The 19,781-nt window shown below is 39.3% G+C and overlaps 1 protein-coding gene across 23 annotated transcripts in view; it reads right to left on the reverse strand.

Moving 5' to 3' along the window:
• The window catches only part of TSC22D1 (TSC22 domain family member 1), a 313,047-nt gene that overhangs the window by 280,903 nt on the left and 12,363 nt on the right, over window positions 1-19,781 (reverse strand). The gene's annotated exons all lie outside the window — the stretch shown is intronic.

Raw genomic sequence — 19,781 nt, forward strand, 5'->3', positions numbered from 1 at the left:
GTACCCTGTACTACTACATGCAGAATTGCAGGGGGAAGGAACCTTAACCATTAAGAAAGGGGAATAAGCTCATTTTCTCAACAAACTTTAGAGTTAAGCTTGCAAATTGGACATATTTAAGAGCATCAAGCTCAAATAGGTTCTGGATTCAATGGAACAATTATTTAAACTGTTTGAATGAAAAAGAATGTATACAGCAACAAAACAAAGGATGAGGTATATAGAATTATGGGGAAGAAGAATAACGGCCATTGGAAATGGAGAAGGAGCTATCACAACCAAAATTAATCTGTAACTATTTAAATTCCCTTGGTGGAAATCTCTTGCAAGGGTGGCTGGAGAAGAAAAGTTTACATAAAGAACATGAAAACTATAACTTCGGAGAATAATAAAAATTGAAAGTTTAGAGTCTCTAAGTCAGTCATTTAAGATACCTCTTGAGATTTCCATCTCTTGTACTGAAGTGGAGATTAATATAGTTATTTCACTAAGGCCTATGAGGGTCTGTACTATTTTGAAGTGTGCCCAGTTTTTTTAAGGTTTGCTTTAGGTTGAGTCCAATTTTTCTTCTTCACTTAAAAGTGAAGGACATGTTTCGCTTGTGAAAAAACAACTGTCTTTTAAAATTGTTGATTTGGGAAGGCCTTTTGTTTAAATGGGAAAAGAAGCCACAGAAGGTAATTTTGAAAAAGATGCATACCTTACAGGTAATTTTTCCTTTTAATAAACTTAATAAGCCTAGCAACATTGAGCTTCCTACTATTTATAGTGAAGAGCTATTAATGAACCTTTCTTTCCAGACTTGCTGACCACCCCCACTTTTATTCCAGAGCACAGAAGTGCTATTTTCAAAAACTCATTACCTATGAAGCCAAATTATTCAATAGTATTACTTGTATAGCAAAAAAATTTAAGAAGAAAAAGAAATAAATATAACTTCGTTAAATCTATAAATGTACACCCAACATATCACTCTGATAACGGATGACTCCTGATGATAAATCAAACAAGTAAACTATCTGAGCATGTATCAAATTCTCACAAGACTTACTTCTACCTCTGTTTGCTAAAATCCATCAGATCAAGAACTGTGCCTCTCCAGGAAAAAATATGGGGCCCTGATCTGATCCAGTATGCTCCAATGAATTGGTGAAGATGAGAAAAGCACACATATACAACAACAAAAAACACAAGTATGTACTCATTTTTTGCAGCTAAGCCAATCTTTGTCATCATGAATGGTGATATTTTTAAAGTAGCCACAAAAATAACACCCAATCTTATAAGCAAATATCCTGTGCTATATTTGCAGTCAACATCACCTTGTAGTGAGTGTATCAATCTTCCATGAGTTAAGACAGCCAGTGTATTGATTAGTAAGTATACGTTTTATAATCTTATTATAAATACATATATTTTGTTATAGAGTTAAAAGATTATTAAAAATAGTGGGATACAGCCGTAGAAACAATTGTGAGATGAGCTTTTCTTGTATGAGCCTCTGTTGAAAAGTTATGTGAAACTGGATCAGCTCCAAGTTCATAAGAGTCCTATTTTGGTTACAAAAAACTTTTTTTTTTAAACAAATAATACTGAAGAACAAAGACATCTACAGTGACAAGTCTGAATTGTATTCTGCTGTATATATTTAGACTAATCTATAAAAACGAATATCAACCAATCAAATGCAAAAGCAAACACCACAGGGGCTTTACAGAATCTGCTTCAGTAAAAAGCAGAATTAATAGTCAAAATTAATATATGTTTTCTAGCTTTCACTAGAATTACATCAGGGATAGTTCTGGACAAACATGTTTGAAGCAAGTATATGCAAAGACTACTACATTCACTAAGAAAGAATAGACTGGGGCTGGCAACATTTCTGGTGGCGTTGAGGGGAGGGCCAGAATAGCACAACTGAGATTAGAAATGGGCAAGCATTAGGACCCAGCCACCACCACTGCTTCTCATCACTGCTCAGCTGCAATGTGGCTCAATGAAAGCCCTCCTCTGCTGCCACCTATGACATCCAACTGCAGCTCAGCACAAACAAACTCCCCCTCCACTGGAGCCCCAGGCAGCTGACTGTGGCATGGCACAGGAAGAGCTCCCCTTGGTGGAGCTCCCCCTCCACCAGAGCCCAGGCAGCTGACTGCCATGTGATGCTGGGGGAGCCCCACCACCAAATACCACCAAAGCTATGGCTCTGTGGGCTATAGGTTGCCAACCCCCTGAATAGAAAATAAATACCATAACTAGTACTAAATGAAGGATGAATGCTTTACTACAGGCAACAGATGCAAAACAATGTTTCTATTTTCAAAACTATAGATTTCACATACTCAAGTAAAATAAAAAAGTTCAACAATCCACAGAAAAGAAAACACTTAATATTTAATATACCAGCAGGGAAAGACAATTTAATTAACAATATCATCTGACTGGGGAGGGAGCGGGGAGAGAATCAGAAGAGGCATCATTTAAAAGGGTCAAGACCATGTAAAATTAGACTGTAAAGCTTTCCTATTACAACTTCAGATTAGCTATTTTAAAATTAGGTAAGTATTAAATGTTCAGATTTATTTTTTAGGCCACTAGGAAAAGTCCTTAATTTTCCATAACTACTAATGTATAAAAACAATGAGCCCATGTAGACACACCCCTAGAAAACACAGGACCGAAGTCTGTAAACATGTTGGAAGATATTACTCCACTGGCACGAATAACAGATTTTCATTAGAAGCTACCTATATGCACAAGCAGTTGCTGCCCTGGGAACAAAATCTGTATTTAGACATATATACATAAATGTACACACACTTTTTAGTGGCTTAAAGTATCACGTCAAAGCAAAATTGTTTCTGTATTGGCAGTGAATTGATATTTAGACTTAAAAATACATTAAAATACTGCTTGAGGACTTTATATATAGAACAAATTTTTCAGAAAACAGAAGCCTACAGGGAACTGTCAAGTGTAGGCATCTGTGACTGTAAACACACCTCTCAAATGACCCAGGACTGATTGTCCCAGGGTTTCACTCCGATCAAGACAGGAGTAGCCTAGTACTTTACACACATTTCCTTTCCAAGTTGAATTTTGCTCCTTCACCCCTAGGAGGTCAGCGAAAGCATAGAGCCCAAGAGATTTGTCCCTAGAATTAGGTGCAATAACCATGCAGATGTGCAATGGGATAGCCCAGGAAAAGCATTAATACAGTTTATCTGACCTTCTTCAAAAGGACTTGAAGCAAGACAGTGGACATGTACATCTGTATGATCCCAGGACAAAAGGCTTTCTCTTGGGACAAATGCAAGGTCTGCTCATGCCTTGCAAGTGAGATTTTCAAATGTATGTTAAAGCAACTTTAGAGAACAAATTCCATTTCCTTAAAACTGCAAGTCTGAAGAGAAGCATCATCTAACTATACAGCATGTCAGCTGTCATGTGTCATGGAAGAACAACACACTACAATATGATGTTGACTGCAAATACAACATAGGATATTTGCTTACAAAACTATGCATTTTATTTGTGACTACTTCAAAATTATCACCATTCATAATGGCCAAGATTGCTTAGCCACAAAAATAAGAATATATTTGTGGTCTTTTCACCTATTTATTGGAGCATAATTGGCACACTGAATCAGATCAGGGCATTATCTAGTCAAGAACTGATTCTCCTACAGCAGCCAGACCCAAAATGCTTTAAAATGAGTAGTCAAGAAACCTTGCAGTACAGAGATTCAGAAAAAACTTTCCCCAAAGCCTCAATACTCAGCAATTAATATAAAAGTTAATGGACAACTTTTCATATCCCTTCCAAAAAAAGGGGAATTAATTATTGAGTAGTTCAGTAGCTTATATAATACATTTTCCTGGAGGCAAAAGGCTCAACTAAACAGAGGGGCGGGAATAAAACCCCTAACTATAGATACTAAAGAAAAAAATGTAAATTGAGGAAGCTAACAGCGCTTCATGACAAGCCTAACCGGTGCTAAAAAGCCATTCAAGTTCATTGATCAACCACTGTTTGTTCAAACCGTTAAATCATGGAGGTAAATATTTAATATTCAATACACCTCTAATCTCATAATTTAAGATTATACACACACACACACGTATATATGTGTATAATCTTAAATTATTACTGTGTATGTACATTATATAGCTATCTACATAAATTGATTCTAATATTATAAAAGCCTACGTCTGTCTGTCTGTAACATTTTACTCCCGCTCTGATTGGCTGACAGCCAAACAGAGCACAAAGAAGCATTCTGACAGAAGGCAGTCTGCCACCATGATCGTGGGGACAACGGATGGGGAGGGGCTGGGGCCCCCCCGCCCTTCTCCCTGCAGGTATTGAGGGGCAGGGAGCAGGTCAGGCCCAACGTGAGGGGGACGGGAGCAGGCCCAGGCCCAACGGGGGGGGGGGGGTAGGGGAGGTGGGCCCAGGCTGGAGAAAAACCAGCCTTGCCCAACAATGCCACAGCAGCAGTTGGGGGAGGGAAGGAGCAGGCCTCCTTCCCCACCTCAGCCCTGAGCCCACTCTTCCCATCCCCAAGTGGGTCCAATGCAGGGAGTGAGGGAGAAGCGGGCACACTGTATTATCAGTAGTGATGGTGGGGCCAGGGGAGGACTGGGCCCGGGCCCAACGCGCGGGGGGGAGAGCAAGCACAAGCCAAGGGAATAGCCAGCCCACCACAGCTGGAGGGGGGGGAGGGGCAGGCAATGGGCCAGTCTGGCAAGCCTCCTCCCCTCCACTGGGCCCAGGCCCACTCCTCCCCTACCCCTTCTTACCCCCATCCCCCCACCACAACGGGGTCGGCCCGGGCCCGCTGCTCCCCCCCACCCCAGCGGCCCAGCCTCTCCCCATCCTCGGGCCCAGTCCTCCCCCACATCGGGTCCAGGCCTGCTCCTCCCTTCCCCCCACCACTTCAGTGGGGAGTGGAGTGCCCAGACCCCAAACAACAGGAGGGAAGGGGGAACAGGCCAATGCTGGGGCCCTGGGATTCCATCCCTGTCCCCCACATCATTCTTGACGGGCAACTGGCAAGAGAAAGAGAGAGAGAGAGAGAGAGAGAGGGGTGTGTGTGTGTGTGCGCGTGATCTTAAATTACTACTGAAATTAGATGAGTGCATATGTATATACACATAGTATGTATGTACATACATGCACAAAGTGCAAGTGAGATACATAAGCTATATGACACATGCAACTTCCCAGATATACAGGTAAAACAAGGAGTCTGTCCTGGACCTTACTTCTGTGCGCACAGGCAACATATTATTTAAGCACTACAGGTACTATTAATGTTGTATTTCTATATCATTATATAATATGGCATCTGTATCCTATATCCTGCCATTTCCTCTGATAATAAATCAGTTTTGTTTGTTTGTTTGTTAAGGACCCATACATTTTGGGTAGCGTATATATTTGCAAGAAACTTATGAACAATATTTAAACCAAGGTCTGCACTATAAATTTTTCTTTTTGTCTACTCCCAATGATATTCTACTGGATCTCAAAATTCCTTCATTACATTTAATGGTAATTTATCTGGCAAGAACTGTGCACTGGGCTCTTGACTCCCTTTATTTTCATGCCTACCTTACCTCCAGCCTCGCTTCCTTTATGTGCGCCTTCGTTGTTCTGATCATCTACCAACATTAATTTTGAAAAAGGAAAAAAACAAAAACAAAAACAAACCTAAAGCAGAGAAACTAACCAAACAACAGATGATTCTGAACGTAGCAACATGACAAGCTCTTATGACATTCTTTCATTAATCCCAAGCTTTCAGTTATGCACACATAATCACTCTCAAAAGTGCAAACACCAGTATCAGTCATTTCAGTATTGCATTTGAATTGAGGCAGATTATTTCTCTTTTCACCAACTTAAAACTAATAAAAAATACTTTTATTCTTTACCTGACAACAGGCAAATTCTATTTCATGAACCATGAAGAAAGTTCTATCCTTCACGCAAACATTTCTGATGAAATTACTGATTTTGCAATATTCTAAACGGCACCTCAAAGTTATGGATCACAGAATCAGAGGTTGGGCCCAGCCTCACCAGCAGATGAGCTTGCAGCTCAAGGTCTATGCATACCTCTGGTGGGACCCCACACTGACCAGACTGTGAGCTGAACTAAGTGTATATGTATAGGCCAAAGTAAGTGGAGCCTCCCCTGCCCCATCCTACCAAAGATAAATAACAAATAACTTCAACTGCTCTGTTGGGGAGGGAACTCCTGCTCATTTATCAGACATGTTGTGCAACTGTCTGAGTAAAGCCTTGTGGTTGTGCTGGTACCATTAACATTTAACATTTGTTCCATTTCCTAGTCATTAGTTCTTATAATCTGAATATGGATATACAAAGGTAGCAGCATTAAACTGCTATTTACACACGTAAATATATATGTTATGCTACCAGCTCCTCTTATTAAGGTTGCCAAACACTTCCCATTACAGAAAACTCTCGTTTATCATTGCCAAATTAATTGTTTCATAGAAAGTTTTTGTTTAGTGCTGACTTATGGTCTTGGGCTAAATACTGCTGCATGGGTGTCAACATGGTGGCAGAAAGGGATCTTGGAGTCATTGTGGACTCCAGGATGAACATGGGCTGTCCATGTGGGGACGTGGTCAGGAAGGCTAACCTTACTTTGTCATCCATCCATAGATGCATCACGAGCAGGTCCAAGGAGGTGATCCTCCCCCTCTATGCAATATTGGTCAGGCTACAGTTAGAGTACTGTGTCCAGTTCTGGGCGCCGCACTTCAGGAGGGATGTGGACAGAATTGAAAGGGTCCAGAGGAGGGCCACTCGCATGACTGGCGGCAACAGGGCAAGCCCTACAAGGAGAGGCTACGAGTCCTGAACCTGTTCAGCCTCCAGAAGAGAAGGCTGAGAAGGGATCTGGTGGCCGCCTATAAACATGCCACGGGGGGCCAGCAGGCTATGGGGAAGTCCCTGTTCCCTTGACTACTACCGGGGGTAACAAGGAACAACGGCCATAAGTTGACTGAAAGTAGATTCAGGCTAGATATCAGGAAGCACTACTTTACTGTCAGGGCGGCTAGGAGCTGGAACCAACTTCCAAGGGAAGTGGTGCTTGCCCCTACCCTGGGGGTCTTCAAAAGGAGGCTAGACAGCCACCTAGCTGGGGTCATTTCAACCCAGCATCCTTTCCTGCCCACGGCAGGTTAGACTAGATGATCTGCTTAGGTCCCTTCCGACCCTACCAACCAGGAAACTATGAGACCCTGGCATCCGTTCCTGCACGGGGCAGAAGGTCGGACCTAATGATCTGTTTAGGTCCCTTCTAACCCTAAATACCATGATACTATGGTGTATATACATGAAAAACATTTCTGGGTTTTCCCCTTCCTTGCAAATCCTAGAAGGTCAAGGATCTAAACCTAAGGCTGTAAAGTTAAGAACTGCCAGAATTAAATTATCTGTTACACTACATATGAAATTCAGAGGCAAGCTAGAGTAATACTGGCTCTACCTTAATTCCAGCATTTTCTAACTCTCACCTCCTATAAAGCACTTTTTTATTGTACTATAAATTGAAAAACAGGAAATGTTACTGTACTTAATACTTAAAAACAGTATTTCAAATTGTCCATTTAGATTTTAAATCAGTTATGGAGCAGTTTTAATAAGTAATTTTACCTTAGCTACATAAGTTTTTCCACTAAACTGAAAATGATTTCCTTTGCATCCAAGTATTTAAAAAAACAAAAAAAACAAATCAACAATAAAGAAACGGTACATAAAACTATACCACTGAATGATACCCACTAGCAATGTGTACAAGAACAACACTTATTTTGACACCAAAATTAACTTCCCGTTATTCCATTACAAAATATTTAACCAGAACATTTTCGAGTGGCAATCAGGCAAGACATGCCTACTTTAGTTTTACTTTGCAAATATTCAGCTGTCAAACTGATCAGATAAAAGCAAAAATACATCTTTAAAATACATTCACCTTTAAGACTAAGTCAGAAGAGAACATTTCTCTTCAGAACCTTCAATTAAAAAAGCTAAACAAGTTACAACTATGAAGGCACATTTTTTCATGACTTCAGAGCATCTTTCTCGAGTTGCTAGTGCAATAGATCCTCATCAATCATTTAATGGCCTTTCATACAACCCACAAGAGACAAGGGGCATTTATACACATATTTTTGTCCTGCAACACGCCAAAGATCCACCACTTCTGAGGAGACTCGATTAATCAAGTCTACTCCACATATGAGCTGCAGTTGTATAAGCAGCAAAATGCACATCAGTGCACAGAAAATGGCAGTAGTGCACTTTGGAACTAAAGCACCTCCAATCTGTTTTAGTTTAAAAGCGTGCCGCCACCATCCGCTCAGCGCTGATGCACCACATATACAAAGCGCTCAACTGTGGTTCTTGCATGTGTAAAAATGCCCAATAAGTTCAAAGTACTTAATTCTCCCTGTAATAGATAGGAAGATGCATGCAATTATAGATATACCTGGAACAACATGAAGTAGGGACATAAGAGGTCAAGGTATAGACTGTAGCAGGCCTTAGGCTACCTAATGGTGATATGCTTGCATTAACTTGACCAAAGCATGGCAAATAAAAGAGGTGGTTAAAAAAAAAGATCAGGCCACAGGATGTCACAGGGTGTGAACCATTTTAGAAATTTAAGAAAGATGGATTAAAAGCAACCAGGCTAAAGGTTGCAAAGTTGCTTAGAGTGCATTTAGCAATTTGATGTTAGGCAAGGTTAATTTTAGACAAGATATACCTCAGGGAAGGAATAAAAGTAGTCATCTGAATATTAATTATAGTAACACCTATTAGAAAAGCTTTACGTATTTTTCATCTTATCTTACCTTATTTACTAAGATTTTTTTTATACTGGACCAGTAAAGTATAAACATCTGGGTTCCTTTCAAAACCTTCATTCTTCAGCCCTGAACTATGGTTTTGGCTATGGTAACAGCCAATCTGCACATGAACTGAGATAAGAGCTCTTTTAAAACTTAATTGGCAACCTAAGTAAAAAGCCCTTTCCCCCAACAGGGTGGCCACCTGTTAGAGGTGTTTTAAGACTTTAGGATTTAGAGAAATGTGGGTTAAAATTATTTCAAATATCAATAAGATTGTTATACAAGGCAAGATTTTTTTAGGATGATATCTTTTACTGAACTATATAGTTGGGATAAAATTGAAAAAGCTTTTGAACGCAAGACATTCCTCAGGTCTCCAAGACGCTTACACATTTGTATACATGAAGTGTTTACAAAATTTTACTCCTTTACTTGATATGCCTTACCTGCAGTTTAGTATTTTATGTTTTCTGTATTGAATTTGCTATTAAAGTTTATATAAATTCAAATGAGTATTTTATTTTAGTGGGACTGGCTCTTTGAACCTTTCTTGGTTATCAGAATATAGCTGAGGGTCAAAGAGAAGAGCTCAAAATGGCCAGTATGGGGTAGACACTGTCTATACAATTAAGGCTTTCTACTTAAGAAAAATAAAACCACTAGCTCTTATTGTTGCAAAGATGATGCAAGGCTGCTGTTTATGCCATACAGAACAAACAACAAAAAAGCAAGTTTCACTGCTTTTATTCATAATTCTTCAGACAGCAGTGAAGTTAAAACTCAGTAATTTCAAACCGTTTCCACTTAGAAATATTTAAGTAGGAGCAGAGGTAGGCAATAGACAGCTGCTGGAAGGGGCAGCGTAACAAATACCTCCTTACAACCTCTTGCTGCTGAAAAGAAACACTAGAAGTGTAAAGTAGTAGAGTCCTTCCTATCTACCAGAAGTAGAGTTCTACAACAGGAGGAAATGCTATGAAGTGCCTCTCTAGCAACAGAGATGTATAAAGCTTCAAACTTTATCACACAGCTACAAGCCAGATGTTTGCTAGAAAGACTAGACTCTTCAGGAACAGCATCTCGGTAAATATTCAAGCACCAAAAAGACTTGGTACCTGGACTTTTCTCTATGCAAGTGGTAAACAGCAGATCATATGGATGGATTTTCAGCTCCTCTTCATCACTGCCCAGAATACATGCGTTTAAACACCCCCTCTGAACCGAAACCGCATGCCTCTATTAATACTTGACATGCACAGTCAACAACAAAAAAAGGGAACCATTCAAAGAAGGAAGTTGCATTCAACACTACCTAAAAATGCAAGAGAGTAAGTGTGTGATAATACCAACTAACATTTTTTTTAATTCATTTTAAAAAACATTTCACAAAAACTTAACATTAGCTTACTGTGCATTGGTTAAAATATTTTTCTTCTATTTTTTTTAAATTTTTTATGGCCCCTTGGATGTTTGCCACTGCAGCTCCAACATCAGCACCAGAGTGTTAAAAATCCTATATTAAGCCCTTGGTGTGCTGACCATAACATTTTTCAAGCACGAGAATGGCTTCCTGAAAAATGAAGTCCAAGTGAATGAGAGTTGTTAATGCAATTGTAATATCTTGCTTTGATTTAATTCAGTAGTATTGTTTACCTTTTATACAGGTCTCTTGTATTCAGTATTTTTGCAGTGAAGCTTTACAACAATACTGTGGCTGCAATTTTTTTCCTAATTGAAACACCAAACATAAACGTAACTTTATTATTTCATAAAGCCAGCTATTTGTTTAGTGGTCACTCGCTCCTATCATTCAAAATTATGTAATAGATTTCATAGACGTTAGGGCTGCAGGGGCCCTCACAAGATCATTGGGTCCAGCCCCCTGCCCAAGGGGCAGGAAGTCAGCAGAGGTCAAGTGATCCCAGCAAGATAGGCATCTATGGATTTTTTTTAAAGTATCGAAAGTAGGTGCTTGCACCACCTCTGGGGGAAGTCTATTCCAGGCCCTGGGGACTCAGACAGTAAAGAAGTTTTTCCTTATGTCCAGCCTAAAACAGTCTTCCAGGAGTTTGTGAATGCTGGACCTTGTCTTCCCATGGGGTGCCCTAAACAGAATTTCTCCCAGTTCCTGATGCACACCCCTTATACTTCTAGGCATACCTCTATACTTATAGGCTGTCACCAAGTCACCCCTGAGCCTGCGCTTTTCCAGGCTGAAGGGTCCCATGTCTCTCAGCCTGTCCTCATAAAGCCTTCTTTCTTGTCCTCTAATCATGCGCGTGGCTCTTCTCTGGACTCTCTCAAGCTTCCACAAATCCTGTGTGGCAATTCCTAGGAAGTACAGGATAAGATCCTAAAGCGTCAAGAGCAGCTGTCTGGGGAGGCTGGAGGGTGCAGGCAGCTCCAAGCTGACCACCACCACATTCTCCCACCACAGCACAAATAGACATCTACTGCAATAAAGTGGCGGTGATTTACACCACCTTTTGTTATGGTCCCTGATGTGATGCAACAACATGTAAGGATGTCTACTGGCTCACCATGTGGCCACCATAAAAACTGTAACAGCAGCACAAATGAGACAACAGATGACATCTGTTTCTACCCTCAGTCAGAAGAGAAAAGTACAGAAACTTATTCCAAAACATGAGAGGCTTCAACTTCTTTCCCCATCCCCTCTTAAGCAGTACACAGGTCAAATTAATCAGTATCTGATAATGTATTCCTAATAGACAGTAAATGTTGGTCATTTTTAGTCATGCCGAATACCAGAAGTAAGAACTCATGAGCGAGAGAGAAAAAAAAAAAACTGTCTACTAGGGGAAAAAAAAAATCAGAAAAATAAAACAACTAAAAAAAAGCACACAGCTATATTACTGATTTGCCTACAGAGGGAAATAAGCAAGCACAAGTATCACAAAAAATCAGCCCAAGCATGGACACAGCATTGCAGTGATTAGAGAAGGAATCATTCTAGAATAAAAAAAAAATATATATATAAAACTCTAGGTTCAGAGATAATTGATACCTTTTACTAGAACAACCAAGAAATCACAAAGAAAATATCTTTTTCTGCAAGCCTTCAGGCAGGTGATCTTCCTCAGGCTCAGAGAAAATGAAATATGGCAAAAGTCCCCATAGATAGAAAATAAACTTAATTTTACACAGAGGAAGCTGAAGGTGGATCTCTGTTCTTCTGGGTCCTGAATAAAGGCACTTTTGAAAGTGGGGTGGGGAAAAGAAATGGATGTCCAGATGGTAGTAACTACACAGTGGGAGAGTTATTCTGCTAGAGGTATTCCATTTGATTTCCCCTGGTGAACAAACCCTAAGAGACAACTGATGATAAAAATGGCAATGCTATACTGATTCAAAAACAATCAAAAACTTAAGTTAATTCTGATGCGAGTTTTACAAGCGAGAAAAGAACTACCTAGTCAGAAAACTGAAAACATTTTATAGCAAAATACTGTGCATGAGTTTCCTCAAATCACTGTAATTGAAGTAATTCATTACAGACTATTATAAACACAACTCTGTATGTGAATAAAATAATGACAGATTTCTGAGGCAAAAATAGACACAGTACAAGTTCTGACACATCACTAAGTATATTTCTGCAGAAGTATTTTTCCACAGCAAAATCTCAAGTTTTAAAATATTCACAAAAGTTCTAAAAAGCATTAAAATAGGTCACAGTGATTATGTACATTATAATGTGCATATATTTAGGATTACAAAATAAAAGAATGTCCTCTCTCAAGGAAACTGATAGGAGATTAATATCCTAATTACAGAAGTTATAACAATACAACTGCATTATACTATTTACTTTAACTAAAACTACTTGGTCAGTCCTAAGGATCAGAGCAAAACAACAAAAAAAGGAAAAAAATATCACAAAGACTTATTTTTCCTAAGAAGTCTTATTAAAAGACGAAACCAGAAGTAAATGTCAATACATGCACAGATCATGCTATCAGTTTTGCACGCCTACCTCAGCCAAGACCAATCATCATCAATAATTATTCTGCCAGTATAAGCCACATAGGACCGAACCCATTTACTTTTCTCATTTGGACAGCATTCCAAATTCTTATCAAGTACTTCTACTCTATAGCAATCAACTAATAACGATGTATCATTCTTGTTGTGCCACCAATTAAAGGAAGTCATTCTGAAAGAGAATTTCATATGACGACTGGAAGAAGTCAAGTAACATCAGTGCTTTTTTTGTTCGTTTGTTTTTGGGGGGGTTTTGCTTGTTTTTTTGTTCTTCAAAAGGACACAATGTAAAACTTACATATTGTGGACCACTTTGTTTCCTATATTTTTTATCATTACAAGTGAAAGAATATTAAAAATTAAATTAAATGCAACATACAACCAGTGTATGAGAAGATATTTAATTTGTTTCACTTGCTTTATTAAAAAAAAAAAAACACAAAAAACAATTTTACTTTCAAGTTCTTAGTGTTAAAACATTTGCATTTCAGTCATTTAAAAGAAAAAATGCCTTTAAAATGATCTGTAAGCAAAATGTGAAGTAAAATTTAAAAAATCTAATTGTTTCCATTTTTCTAAAGGTTGTTTTCACAAAGCTGAAGGTATTTAAATTATTTTCCTCATTCTGTTTATTTTGGGGGGAAATACAATTTATTATGTACAGTTTTAGAAGAATCTTCCAGTCCACGTTACTTAGTGTTCTTTCAACTGCACACTATCATCTTTTTCCTCTGGGACTGACAGCAACATTGGGTCCACTTTTGTTCTTGAAAGTATCCAGTACTTTGAAAGTATGCAGTACTTTTCTAACATCACTTTTTCCTGAAATCACTTTAAAAACACATCAGTACTGAACAATATTAATTGAACATCCAGTATTTATGGTCCTAATATCTTTTAGATTTCTGACTTATAATCTGAATTTCTTTGCAAACATGTTTCTAGATGTTTAAGACTTCAGATAAAATATTTAGTATGACAGCAATCTAAATTTTCAGTCACATTTAGACATGTCATACCTTTGTTTACATACTAGATCCTATACTCTATTTTCCTTTTCTCTGTAGGAAAACTTAGTGACCAACACTTAATGCATGAAAGATTTCTTGCTCAATTGATGTAAAGGCATGATGTAGAGAGAGATATGGAGCATCCTAAAAACAAAAAAGTCACTGAAGAAAATGGAAGAAGGAACAAGTGTTGTTATCATTTGAAAAAGCATTCTGTTCAGAAAATTAAAACATTAAGAGAACATATCCCTTCAACAAGAAAAAAAAAGCAGACTCATTAGATTAACAATATCTGTAGGAAATATAGGATCTTTTGTGCTTTGGCAAAAAAAATGAAGTAGGACCTCCAATTTTTTAAATATTAAAGCTTAATAGAAGTGATTTTTAAAGGATTTTTAAGTTAGTATCCCTATAATCTTAATAAAATTCTTAAACTTACAGATAGTCTTTTTCAGATCAACTGTGAAGGTCTACTTCATTTTTTAAGTAGATAAACTTAGGCAAAATCTCAATACAATTTGCTTTGTGTAGACCTGTATGTACATGCTTTGAAGTTTCTGATGTGCAATTTGTAGTATTCTTACTAAAACTCTGTCTGTGATATTTGCAGACTATTACATAACTGTCAATGGGTATCTGAAGTCACTGAATGAGAAAAAGCTAGATACCATCTTCCTTAGCAGTATTCACATTAAGAAATCCTGTTCTGTAAGTCTGAGAGATGCTGACAGCATACAATCTAAGAACACTGAAATGTAAAAAAAAAAAATTGCATTCAAAAAATAAATTAATACAACAATTAAGACACTCATTGCTCACAGTTATCTTTTACATTTTTGTTTTCCATTCCTCAGAACATGGTACCTTTCTAGAAGTAAAAGTTGAGATGTCCCACTAACAAGATTTTTCCTTCATATACATGTTAGTTTCTGGTGCAAGAGGAAGCAACATGGCGGCTCAGTTACATCTCTCTGCATTCTGGCATAAGCAAACAGCAGCAAGAACACACACAGGCCTGAAAGGAGAGTTAGTTAACTACCTAAAGAGCAGACATGATAAACTACACTAATCACAACAAAATGGTGGCCTTTTTAAATAAAATATAAATATTTATGCAAAGTTTCTAAAGACAGTGCCATTCATCTGATGGCACAAACTCATTCAGGAACATATAACAGAAGTAGAATACTGTAGTAGTTTTTACCTTGTTCCTAATTTTCTTAAAGAAAATGGAAGGCTTTAAGATTCTGACAACTCTCAAAACAGAGACTAAAAATATCAAAATACCTGTGTCCAAGTTTCAGTCCCATTAATTCATCACAGAAATTTCTCAAAAAGTTCAACAATAGCATCTATAACAGACTGTAAACTCTGGGGACCATCTCTCATCACTCTGCCTGTATAATACTTAGCACAGCAGGGTCAGAGTACTCAACCAAAGATTCCACTATCAGCAACTGTACGTACTTAAATGCACTAATTTGTGAAAGATCAGAAATTCAAGACACCACTTAAATATTTTCCTTATGTTCCTTTTTACAACAAAATACACAAATTATAAATATAATTCCACTTACTTGGAAAGAAAAGCCTGCAGAAAGCAAATGAATAAACATTTTGCACCTTTTCCAAAAAAAAATTTATAAACAACTTCTATTTTGCTCAATTTGGGATATTATACCTATAAAGGTAGCAGTTGGCAGTGCAGTATATGGATCTACTGAGTTCTTGTACCTCAAACTCATTATTTGAGCAGTTTAATAATTTACTGCACAAGTGCTTAAAATTAAATCCTTAACCTTCTAATGAGCAAGCAGGTATGTTTCCATTGACATCAGTGGGGCCAAGTTTTCACTTACTGTGGCTTCATGGTCTAGAAACAGAGTTAAGAATCAGAATCACCAGTTCCTAAGCTACAACTGAATCAGCCTCAGAGCAATTAATTATTGACCTCAGCACTTTCTCCTGCCACCGGCAGGGGGTCAGACTCGATGATTCTTTGAGGTCCCTTCTGACCCTAACATCTATGAATCTTGTTGACCTCTGCTTCAGCTGCCTAGTGAGGACAATACTTATTAACATACCACAAAAAGTATTTTGTCCTTAACTAAGTCTCATAATATGTGCTCAGCATACACAGCCAGCTTGAGAAAATTCAGGAGAATCATACTTACAGTAGAATGTGTCTAAATGTCAAACTTCTTTAAAAAAAATTCCAGATCTACAAAAACATTAGCCTAACAAAAACATTAGCCTAACACAAACTTGGATTAAGTTATTCTTGTACAAAAGTTCCATTAAAATTTTTTTTCTGAAGAGGACTAGATAATCATGCTACCTTGAAATGCTATACCAATTCTGTTTCTACTATTCTCCGTACCATGGATGGATGTTTTTACCCCGGGGGGGGGGGGGGGGGGGGCGGCAATTATTTTGGCTGGAGAACCACTTTGGCATTTTGGAGTGCTATTGCAGGCCGGGGGAGAGGGAAATGCCAATTCATCCTATCCAGCCCTGGGCCCGTCTGCCTTGCATTCACTGCTAGGGGTTCTGGATGGAGCAGGCAGGTGCAATCTCCATGTAGACCAGCCAGGCGCCCCATGGGCAAGGAACACTCAGCTAGGGGGGATGGGATGGGGCCACAGGTGAGTGGGAAGCAGTGTCCTGGAGCAGGACAGGGAGGCAGGGCTGTGATTGCAGGGTAGTGACAGTATGGAACCAGGGCAGAGCTGCAATTCTCTCCCCACATATCACTGTGATAGGCTCCAGTTCCCCACCTTGCAATTCCCAACCACTGAAGGGACATGCGTGGAGCAGATCACAGCTCTACTCCAGGCCCCAGTCCTGCGCTGTCACCATCCTGCAATCCCAGCCCCAGCCCTGCCTGCTCATCCAACTCCCAGGCACCGCTCCTTCTCCGCCCATGTCACCATTCCATCTGCTCAGCTGAGAGCCCACTAACCACTGGGGTCCCAAACCAGCCTTCATAGAAACCCTTCCCACCCACTCAATCTGGTAGTGGAGGTGGGGCAGATGGGCCAGGATTCCTAGGTCTTTCAATATGATTGCTGTGCCTTCTGATCAAAGTTCCTGATTACATCAGGAATTTGATGACAAAGGGATATTGGCACAGAAAACTTCTGGGAGCAAGTTTAGTCAGAAAGATCGTCAAAAAGTTGCTTCATACTGTTGTCAGGTCTCCCATAGCATTAGATTCAATTAAACATATATCAAGCAATTATTAAACAGAACTGGATTCTGATTCAGTAATTTTAAGTTTGCTATTCCATTTCCCCTTTAAAAGACTAAAAAGTTTTCAAATCCGTACAATCACAGCTTGGGATTTGAAATAAGTACAGGTTTTATATTCTATTGCAGCGTTTCTCAACCTGTGGGTTGTTACCCAAAAGTGGGTTGCAAGCATATCTGAAAGGGTGGTGAACAAACTTTAAAAAAGATCAACAAACTTTAAAAATGGATTCTCCTTTAAAGGAGAAAAGCGTGGGAAACTATGGGTTTTCCCCTGCAGGCTGGCAGAGTTACAGCCTGCAAGGGGCTGCTTGGGGCCCTCTATGCCACACACCCACCTCCTGCCTCACACACTGGGGGGGCAGCAGGTCAGGAGTGGCCAATGTTTACAAACGTGTCCTGGTAAAGAAAAAGTTGAGAACCACTGCTCTATTGGTAAGATATTCTACTTCCACCAAACGCGAAGGTGAAGGCTTCCTAAATCAGAGGAACTTAGAAGTAACCCCTGTGTAAAGAAATAAAAGTTGAAGGCTTTCATTTAAGTAATAATCTCATACTTAAATTAATTACTTAAATTATTTAATGTCCTAAGTCATTCTAACTGTATTGTACGTGCATGAAAGCAAAAATAATAATAATTTTTTGTTCTTATGATTTCTGCCCTTCCTCTTATGTAAGTTATGATTACCAGTAATCACAGATCCCATCTAACATTAGATACACTCTGCCTATAAGAAAGTGAGACCAGCTGGGAAAACTAAGAGGTCAGACCAAGTTTAATGAAAGTCTCAATTCTATCCATTCTTGAAGGTGATTTGATCCCTCTGCATCAATAGTGAGGTCTTTAAAGTTTTTAGAAGTTTAGCTATAGCTAAAAGGGCATTTCTATGATAGATCATTGTGTTAAAGGGTTCAAATGAGCACTCATTGACAAGTCAAGAATAAGATATCACAGAGGCCTTGTTTTCATGCAATTTAACAAGATTTGAGAAGGGGACAAATTCTACCAGTTTTAAAACATTTAACTGAAGGCACAAATACATGGACATATTTTAAATATTAGCATGTGATTATAAGTAGCAGCTAGTGTTGATGACCTATTTTAAGCTGCATCATTTATAAATAAAATTCAGCATTTGTAAATAGCAACTGTTTGGAATTCAATCTGCATTTCAGTTTGTATTCAAAATGATATTCTGGATACAACGTACTGTATTTACTTGAATACGAGCCGAGGTTTTTTCCTCCAGTCAGCATGAGGGGAAAAGCCCCTCATCTTGTACTGACATACAAGGAAACCTTATTAAATGAACTGTCTGTTGTTAAACTGCTGCCAAAAGCTTGCGCTCAGTAACAGAAACCAACTATGAAGCTGAAGTTGATTAAATGCAGCCAGCACTGAGCAGGACTATAAAAGACATGACCCACATGGGGCAACTGTACATAATATGGGCAGGTGATCCCTCTGCAGTGAACTGGTGCCAAACATGGGGGAAACTGCAATACCAGGCCAGCACCTGGAGAGTCAGAATCAGCCCCAACACCCTTCCTTTGGTGCCAAAAATGCTTTTGATCTAAGCCAAAAAGGCTGAGATGCTGATGGGAACCTACCACAGAGATGAGTCGTGACCCAAAAGATGGGAACCTACCACAGAGATGAGTCGCAACCCAAAAGTGGGTCACAAGAAAATATGGAATGGTCGCTAAACAAGCTTTTAAAAAATGGATTCTCCTTTAAAAAGAGAAAAGCGTGGAAAACTGGGACTTTTCCCTTGCAGCTGGCAGAGTTCCAGCCTGTGAGGGGATGCTTGGGGCCCCCATATGGCCCACCTCCCTGCCCACCCCATATACCCACCCTTTGCCCCACACATGGGGGGCTGGGGCCCGGCAGGAGACAGTGGGTCAGGAGTAAGGGGAACTGGGTCAGGACTGGCCACCGATAGTTACAAATGGGTCCCCGGTACAAAAAAGGTTGAGAACCACTGGGTTAGATTAAATCGATTGAATGAGATATATGGTAGTTCCCCACAGACCTGACTTTTTCAAGCTCTGGTAAGCTACTACTACAGTGAATACATTTCTACTTCCTCTTCACTCCCACAACTGAGCTGTGCCTTTCTTTTCCATTTCCAAAAATTCCTGTTTATTCACCAGCCTTAAATGTCTGGCAAACATCACCAAATGAGGCCCCAAACAGCTCAACCAGAATCTCTCTGTTGCCTTCTCTCTCAGCCTGTCACATATGATTGTGTTCTCCACCCTCCCTGACGTAGAGCCAGAGCAGCTTGCCCTATGACTCATCTGAAAGTACATTTTTGGAGGATCCCAGGATTCATGACAAGAACTCCTGGTTCCAGTCATGCATGGGAGCTAATTGGCATGTAGATCCTTTGTTGGGGGAGATGGGGAAATATTTACAGTACACGCACATAATGATCAGTGCTGAGCTACAGGGTCACCATGGCTTGAAACAGTGTTGACTCTGCTGGGGCCCAGCCAATGAACTATACAGTAAATCATGCGCCTTTTGGCTTTGGACTAATATCATGCAGAGTTTGTGCTATATATACATAGGTTAAAAAGTGCTGCTTCAGAGTATGTTTACGGTGCACTA

The sequence above is a fragment of the Alligator mississippiensis genome, chromosome 1 (genome assembly GCF_030867095.1).
Source record: "Alligator mississippiensis isolate rAllMis1 chromosome 1, rAllMis1, whole genome shotgun sequence".
Classification (NCBI taxonomy): Eukaryota; Metazoa; Chordata; order Crocodylia; family Alligatoridae; genus Alligator; species Alligator mississippiensis.